The sequence below is a fragment of the Macaca mulatta genome, chromosome X (assembly GCF_049350105.2).
Source record: "Macaca mulatta isolate MMU2019108-1 chromosome X, T2T-MMU8v2.0, whole genome shotgun sequence".
NCBI classification, from domain to species: domain Eukaryota; kingdom Metazoa; phylum Chordata; class Mammalia; order Primates; family Cercopithecidae; genus Macaca; species Macaca mulatta.
In genome coordinates, this window is record NC_133426.1 from 37089689 (window position 1) to 37098610 (window position 8922).

The window sequence follows — 8922 nt, forward strand, 5'->3', positions numbered from 1 at the left end:
TCCCCAGAGACAACCACTAGGATGAATTCTAGACCATATTTTACACTTTACCATGCACATGCACCCACAGACACAAGGGCCTAAGACCACCCAGCCCACCCTCCCTACCCCATATATCCACATAGTTTAGAAAGAAAAGATTAATGTGTTTTACAGGGACTCACAGAATACCTTCCACCTCCATCCTTAGAGACCCTGAGCTGCATGCAGATGGAGTAGCCCTAGGTGTAGAGACTGCTGGACACCCTTTTTAAACTTGCATGGGGATTTGCCCTAGCTCGTAAAAGGTGAGAGTTTTGCAGGCACGCCTCAACTGGACACCTTCATTGCTTTGAGAACCAGATAACTTGATTGCCAACAATGGTAAAACTGAAATGAAAAAACTGAAGAGAACATTCTGAAAGGGCAACATGCACGCCCCGCCTGGTGGCCGGACCCGGAAAAGGCACCTCGTGGCTGTGGGGCCTGTCTGGGCTCAGGTCTCTTTCTTGCTGTGACTCAGGGAGAGCTTGTTAAACAGGTTCTCAGCCAGGCCGGCTTCCGGGGCCCACATCTTTTCCAGGTTGCTCACATAGCCACCCAGCTCTTTGATGGTCTTGACCTGATGGTGTAGGTAGTGGCTCTCCAGGAAGTCGCACAGCTGGGCTCGCCCTTCTCCAGGGCCAGCTGGTGCAGCTCCAGGAGGCTGTAGTTGACGCTCTTCTCCAGGTGGAAGGCATAATCCATGGCCTCAAGCCCGCTCTCCCAGCCTTAGCGCTTTGGCTCCCTGATGTCATGAAGGCAGGTGAGGCCACTGAGCTGGTTCTGCAGCCTCATCAGTTCCTGCGCATGCTCCATCTTCTCGTCTGACTGGCGCAGGAGGTAGCGGCCAAAGTGCTCCAGGGCCATGTCGTCTCGTTCAAAGTAGAAAGCCATGGACAGGTACACATAGGAGGCGTGGAGCTCCAGGTCGATGTGGCTGTTGACGGCGGCCTCGCAGTTGGTGTGGTAGTTGTAGCGCACCTGCAACAGCGGGGCAGTGGTCATCGCAGGCAGCGCGGACGGCGAACACATAGGCAAAGGCAGTAGTGCAGGCAGCGGCAGCGGTAGCGGTGGCGAGGAATGGTAGATGGTGAATGGCGGGTGTGTGACCGAACCGGAAGTGGGCAGTGCAGACTGTTAGGAGGGAAGGGGGATGCTTCGGGGCTGGTTGGTTTGAATGAGGAACAGACTTCAGGGGCGAGATGTGGGGCTCCAGCATCGAGTTCCATGAGTTCCACCTGAAATCTTGGCGACTGGACTTTAACCTGACCTTTTTACCTATAAAGTATTTTTAAAGTTATTTATGAATATAAGTGCAACCACTTTGAGTGAATCACCTGGTTGATTTCTTAAACTTATTACAGTATTGTCAAAATGTGATTGTTTTGTCAAATGTACTGCTTTTTGTGATGTCATTAGTTATACTTAATATCACAAAGCTTTATTTGAATGGCACATATCCTCAGTGAATTCAGCATCCATATTAATAACACTTCCCATAACCTCCTTTTTTTTTTTTTTTTTTTTTTTTTTTTGAGACGGAGTCTCGCTCTGTCGCCCAGGCTGGAGTGCAGTGGCCGGATCTCAGCTCACTGCAAGCTCCGCCTCCCGGATTTACGCCATTCTCCTGCCTCAGCCTCCCGAGTAGCTGGGACTACAGGCGCCCGCCACCTCGCCCGGCTAGTTTTTTGTATTTTTTTAGTAGAGACGGGGTTTCACCGTGTTAGCCAGGATGGTCTCGATCTCCTGACCTCGTGATCCGCCCGTCTCGGCCTCCCAAAGTGCTGGGATTACAGGCTTGAGCCACCGCGCCCGGCCCTCCCATAACCTCCTTACTCACTGCCTAGACCTTATTAACTTTAGCAACCTTCATTTTTCTCTTTCTACTCATGGTCAAGTTCCCACTTCACTGGCAGCAGAGCACCCCCTCCAAAATATCAAACAGTGAGCTTTTCCACCTTTCCATGTTTCTCACTCTTTGAACTTGTTCTTCATTCCTTTTTCTCTCTAGTATCTTAATCTTTCAGCAGCATCCTAGAAACACTTTTTTTTCAAGTCATCCTGCCTGGACCCCCAAATGGACAATTCCAAGATCTCTTCCCTGACACGCTAGATTTACTCACCCCTTTCACCTAGATTGCAAATTTCCTCTTCTTGGGTAAGTACAGACTTAAAAGCCTTGGGTGAATTCTTAGAGAAAGCACAACACCTTCAACTTCCTTTACTTCCATTGCCACTCAGTAAGCCTTTTTAAATTTAATCCTTCTTTTAGGTTCTGTGAAATGAGTCATATTAGCATTGTGAATTTAGGCATTTTTTTTTTTTTTTTTTTTTAGACGGAGTCTCGCTCTGTCGCCCAGGCTGGAGTGCAGTGGCCGGATCTCAGCTCACTGCAAGCTCCGCCTCCTGGGTTTACGCCATTCTCCTGCCTCAGCCTCCCGAGTAGCTGGGACTACAGGTGCCGCCACCTCGCCCGGCTAGTTTTTTGTATTTTTAGTAGAGACGGGGTTTCACCGTGTTAGCCAGGATGGAGGCAATTCTTGGTCTATATTTTCAGCATACTGCTACTTCATTAAAGGTATGTAGATACAGAACAAATGCAATAAGCGTTTTTTATTCCCTTCTTAGGAAGGAAGAGAGACATTGGATTCTGTGTCAAATAGACCTCAGCTGGAAGCTTGACTTCACCTATTTCAAGTTGTGTGAACTTGCATTAGTGTTTTACTCCTAGGAAGAATAGTACCAATAATGAGTTTTAAGTAATAAATTAGATGATGCATTAAACATGAGGCTTATACAGCACTTAGTTTAATGATTGCAATCCATGTGTGATAGCTATTATTTTTAAAAGTAGGCTGTCCCTGAGAAAGTTGTCTAATCATTATATAAATGCTCACCTTAGTTTTTTAAGTTTAGACTCTATGTTATAATTTCAAAAAGGCAAATATAATACCTTTATTTTCTTTCCTCTTACTCTGTCCTTTTTTTATTTTCAGCTAATCGCTAAAATCTCCTTTATGTTATTTCTGGTGGAAGTGTTAGAAAATGCAATCCTATGGCTCAAGCCTGTAATCCCAGCACTTTGGGAGGGCGAGATGGGCGGATCACGAGGTCAGGAGATCGAGACCATCCTGGCTAACACGGTGAAACCCCGTCTCTACTAAGAAATACAAAAAATAGCCGGGCGAGGTGGCAGCGCCTGTAGTCCCAGCCACTCGGGAGGCTGAGGCTGGAGAATGGCGTGAACCCGGGAGGCGGAGCTTGCAGTGAGCTGAGATCCGGCCACTGCACTCCAGCCTGGGCTACAGAGCGAGACTCCGTCTCAAAAAAAAAAAAAAAAAAAAAAAAAAAAAAAAGAAAATGCAATCCTAAAATATGAATAGCTTTTGCAATCAATAAATCCCAAAGATTAGTCTGACAAAGTGACAAACTTCAAAGAGTAGCTTATAAAAAGGATAAACTTATATAGACATTTCTTATATTGTTGTCCTGAATTGTTATTTAGTTCTGAGTGTGTCTATCTTGTTTCTCTGCCAAAATTGTAAACTTCTTTTTTTTTTTTTTTTTTTTTTTTTTTTTGAGACTGAGTCTGGCTCTGTCGCCCAGGCTGGAGTGCAGTGGCTGGATCTCAGCTCACTGCAAGCTCCGCCTCCCGGGTTTACGCCATTCTCCTGCCTCAGCCTCTGGAGTAGCTGGGACCACAGGCGCCCGCCACCTCGCCCGGCTAGTTTTTTTTTTGTATTTTTTAGTAGAGACGGGGTTTCACCGTGTTAGCCAGGATGGTCTCGATCTCCTGACCTTGTGATCCGCCCGTCTCAGCCTCCCAAAGTGCTGGGATTACAGGCTTGAGCCACCGTGCCCGGCTAAAATTGTAAACTTCTTAAGGTCAGGATCCCTAGATTATGTCTGTCTGTTTCTATTGCAGATCTTTCTCTTCTATAGGCTTAATAAGGATGATGTCAGAAGTATATCTTATTTTAAATTGTTTTATTTTATTTCAATATAGTAGTATAGTAGTAGATACTGTTTTAAATTATTTAAAGAACAGTATTTCTAACTTTAGTCTATTGAATTCAGATCCACTAAATGCTGGTACTGGCATTCTGTACTTTATTTTGAAAAATTTGATAGTTCACAAAGCTGAATTTGTTTTTATTTGAGGAAATGAAGGAATCAAATATGCAATGTATAGTGGATTTGAGTGATCTTTTAGAAGTTTGTTACTTCCCTGTGGACATCAGAAATAAAGTCTGATTGAGAAGGTAAAATTAAAATCACACGTAACTACCAACCGCTCACATGGCAAAGAACTGGAGAAGAAGGATGCATAATGATTATTTTAAACAAATACTTAATTCATTTGGCAAGCTAGAGCTTACAAGGGCCCAAACCTAAGTTATGAATTTGAAAGACAATAAATAATTGTAAATTTTTCTTCTCTGGTGTTTACATAGTTGGGCTGATACCTTCCTACCCTTACACTGAAGGGGGCCAGCCCCTCCACACCTGTGGGCATTTCTCGTCAGATGGAACGAGAGACTTGAGAAAAGAGACACAGAGACAAAGTATAGAGAAAGAAAAGTGGGCCCAGGGAGCCAGCGCTCAGCATATGGAGGACCCGCGCCGGCACCAGTCTCTGAGTTCCCTCAGTATTTATTGATCATTATCTTTAACATCTCAGAGAGGGGGATGTGGCAGGACAATAGGGTAATAGTGGGGAGAGGGTCAGCAGGAAAACATGTGAGCAAAGATCTCTGTGTCGTAAATAAGTTTAACGAAAGGTGCTGTGCCTTGATGTGCGTGTATACAAACATCTCCACAAACATTTCCGTGCATTAAAGAGCAGCACTGCCACTAGCACGTCTCACCTCCTGCCCTAAGGCGGTTTTCTCCTATCTCAGTAAATAGAACATACAATCGGGTTTTACAACGAGACATTCCATTGCCCAGAGAGGAGCAGGAAACAGATGCCTTCCTCTATCTCAACTGCAAAGAGGCCTTCCTCTTTTACTAGTCCTCCTCAGCAGAGAACCTTTACGGGTGTCGGGCTGGGGGACAGTCAGGTCTTTCCCTTCCCACGAGGCCATATTTCATACTATCACATGGGGAGAAACCTTGGACAACACCTGGCTTTCCTAGGCAAAGGTCCCTGCCGCCTTCCACAGTGTTTGTGTCCCTGGGTACTTGAGATTAGAGAATGGTGATGACTTTTAACAAGCATACTGCCTTCAAGCACTTGTTTAACAAAGCACATCCTGCATAGCCCTAAATCCATTAAATCTTGAGTAAACACAGCACATGTCTCTGCAAGCACAGGGTTGGGGGTAGGGTTACAGATTAACAGCATCTCAAGGCAGATGAATTTTTCTTAGTACAGAACAAAATGGAATCTCTTATGTCTACTTCTTTCTACATAGACACAGTAACAGTCTGATCTCTCTTTTCCCCACATTACCCTACCCTGCTACATGTCTACAATAATATTCATTCTTACCTTCATTTATCAAATTTGTTTATTATATGAGAATTAGGCTGGTATCTCCTAGCATTTATTGAATAATCAAACCTATCACTTCCACCTTTGATGGGGGTATTGTGTTCTCATAAGGAACTCTTCAACTTCCACATATATACATGGGGACTGGCTCCTGAAAAGTAATAGAAATAAAGCTCTTTTCATTGTATTAAATGATTGAACCCCTTATTTTCTCTGGCTAATTATCTATCTTAGGGTGGAAAGAAATCAGGTTTCACTGTGCCTCTCTGATGTACAATAGACATGTGCTTGGTATACAGTCAGATCACAATTGCCCTTAAGGAGTGATTTTAAGTCCTATATATTTATGCCACTCAACAACTTGTGACACTGTGGTTCAATAGATTATTACAGTATTATGGAGTGTACTATCAGCTTTAGGGCGATGGCTGGCCTAAAGTAGAGGATTATATGGACATACACAACTAAAGGAAATTTTAGCAGAGAAAATTTGCTACAGCCTACTCTAACCTATTTTCAACACCCAAACATATACTCATTTAAAGCAATTTTAATATGAATATGGTGAATCTAGTTAGCAATGTTTAATAATTACAGTGTTTGTTTTCACTAGGATTGTTATGAATACAAAATGCTTTTCCCTCAAATTGTTAGAAAGGCTGAGATATGATACTTTATTTCTTTAGTGGGATGTAATGTTATTCCAAAAGTTAAGTGCTGTGTTCCTGGACCAAAAAAAAAAAAAAGGAATCAGCAAAGTAAATTATTAAGAATCTCACAGATTTCACTTTTTGTTAAATTATAAACTACAGAATTGGCTACTTCATTATCTTTCAGTTACTTCCTGTGTTGTCAACTTCTTCGTGATGCAAATATTTGTTGAATGATGTTGTAAATTTTTCTTACTTAAAGGCATAGTTTTTATTATACACACTAAAGATTCCGTAGTTACTCTAATGATAGAATGAAAAGAGGTCAATATCCTCAATCTCTGTTTAAATGATCAGAGATTAGGAGTGCATGGCAGGGGTATCACTGCCCATGGAATCCAATTCCATTTGGTTTCTGGCTTTTACATCCTTCCAGAGCTGAATTTATCACCACATCTGCTACACAACTGACAAAGCTGTGGATACTATGTCAGGCCAAGATAGAAAATCAGACTATAACTACTTCAAGAAACATGAAGGCATATATTTATGTTTCCTTTATTAGAGGCCCCAGTGCAAGTGTTCCTACCCTCGTTTCAGTGGTTGGAGCCCAAGGTTTCAAAGTGAATATTTCTTTGTTCATAAAATTGCTGAATGTCAGTATGGAAATAAGACACGATTATCAAAGTGTCACTTCAGCATGAGGGAAAAAAAGACACACAATTAGAAGACTTTAACTCTAGACCTCACTCTTAACCTTAGATAACACAGTTATTTGAAGTTTTCTCAGCTATAAAATGGAAATAATATTTTTTAAATCTTTATGCCGTTAGCATCAAAAAGAAAAAATAATTATGCAAAGATGAATGGGCTTTGAAAACTTTAAGAGGCTACACAAATAAAATTATATATCAGGCTCTCCTAAACTCCTTTGCTTTCTATAAACTATAGATTGGAGGTCACACTGTTTTCTGAAGTCTCACTGGTATTAAAAATCCAAATAGGCCGGGCGCGGTGGCTCAAGCCTGTAATCCCAGCACTTTGGGAGGCTGAGGCGGGCGGATCACGAGGTCAGGAGATCGAGACCATCCTGGCTAACACGGTGAAACCTTGTCTCTACTAAATATACAAAAAATTAGTCGGGCGTGGCGGCGGGCGCCTGTAGTCCCAGCTACTCGGGAGGCTGAGGCAGGAGAATGGCGTGAACCCAGGAGGTGGAGCTTGCAGTGAGCCGAGATTGCGCCACTGCACTCCAGCCTGGGCGACAGAGCGAGACTCCATCTCAAAAAAAAAAAATCCAAATAGATTAAACGCTGCTCCTGTTTGCCTGTATGACAACTGATACCAATGTGGGTAATTACAATGTTGAGAAACTCACATAATTTCTCCAAGAAAGCATATTTTACTGGGATTTGCCATTCCTAATAAACAAAAAAGGGCTTACTATTGACTCTGATTTTGCAAACATATTTCTTCATGTTAAGCAATAGCTAAGATTGAGTGTGATTAAGTTGGAGGCTATCACACTGGATTAATGTGATCAAAATGTTTCTTTTTCACCATGGCTTCTTTCCTTTCTGTGTCTGTTACACCATTCTTTATTACATCTCTTCCTCCTTCTCTTCCATAAATCTACTGGCACACCCTGTTTTATTTTGCTTCACTTTATTGTGCTTTGCAGACATTGTGTTTTATACAAATTGACTGTGGCAAACCTGCATTGAGCACGTCTCTTGGCACCATTTTTCCAATAGCATGTGCTCACTTCCTGTCTGTCATATTTTGACATTTCTCACAGTATTTCAAACCTTTTTATTATTATTAGATTTGTTATGGTGATCTGTGATCAGTGATCTTTTATATTACTATTGTAATTGTTTTCGACACCATGAACCATGTCCATATAAGATGCGAACTTAATCAATACATGTTGTGTCTGTTCTGACTGCTCCACTAATTAACCATTCCCCCATCTCTCTCCCTCTCATAGGGCCTCCCTATTTTCTGAGATACATATTGAAATTAGGCCAATTAATAACCCCACAATGGCCTCTAAGTATTCAAGTGAAAAGAAGAGTCACATGTCTCTCACTTTAAATAAAAAGTTAAGATATTATTAAGCTTAGCGGGGAAGGCAAGTCAAAAGCTGATATAGTCCAAAAGCTAGGTCTCTTGTGCCAAACAGTTAGCCAAGTTGTGAATTCAAAGGAAAGGTACTTGAAGGAAATTAAAAGTGCTACTCTAGTGAATACAGCAATGATAAGAAAGTGAAACAGCCTTATTGCTGATATGCAGAAAGTTTGAGTGGTCTCAATAGAATATCAAAACCAGCCACAATGTGCTCTTAAGCCAAAGCCTAATCCAGAGCAAGGTCCTAAATCTCATCAATTTTGTGAAGAGAGAGAGGTAAGAAAGCCTCAGAAGGAAAGTTGGAAGCTAGCAGAGGTTGATGTCTGAGGTTTAAGGAAGAAGCCGTCTTTATAAGTGCAAGATGAGGCAGCAAGTGCTGATGCAGAAGCTGCAGCAAATTATCCGAAGATTTAACTAAGATAACTGATGAAGACAGTTATAGTAAACAACAGATTTACAATACAGATAAAACAGCCTTATACTGGAAAAAGATGTCATCTATGACATATCTAGAGAGAAGAAGTTAATGCTTGACTTCAAAACTTCAATGGACAGACTACTTCTGTTGTGAGGAGCTAATGTAGCTGACGACTTTAAGTGGAAGCCAGTGCTCATTTACTATTC

At 42.0% G+C, this 8922-nt stretch overlaps 1 pseudogene; it reads right to left on the reverse strand.

The window, feature by feature from the left end:
• Positions 1–309: 309 nt before the first annotated feature.
• Positions 310–999, reverse strand: LOC106992346 (putative ferritin heavy polypeptide-like 19; annotated as a pseudogene).
• Between the last annotated feature and the right edge of the window lie 7923 nt (positions 1000–8922).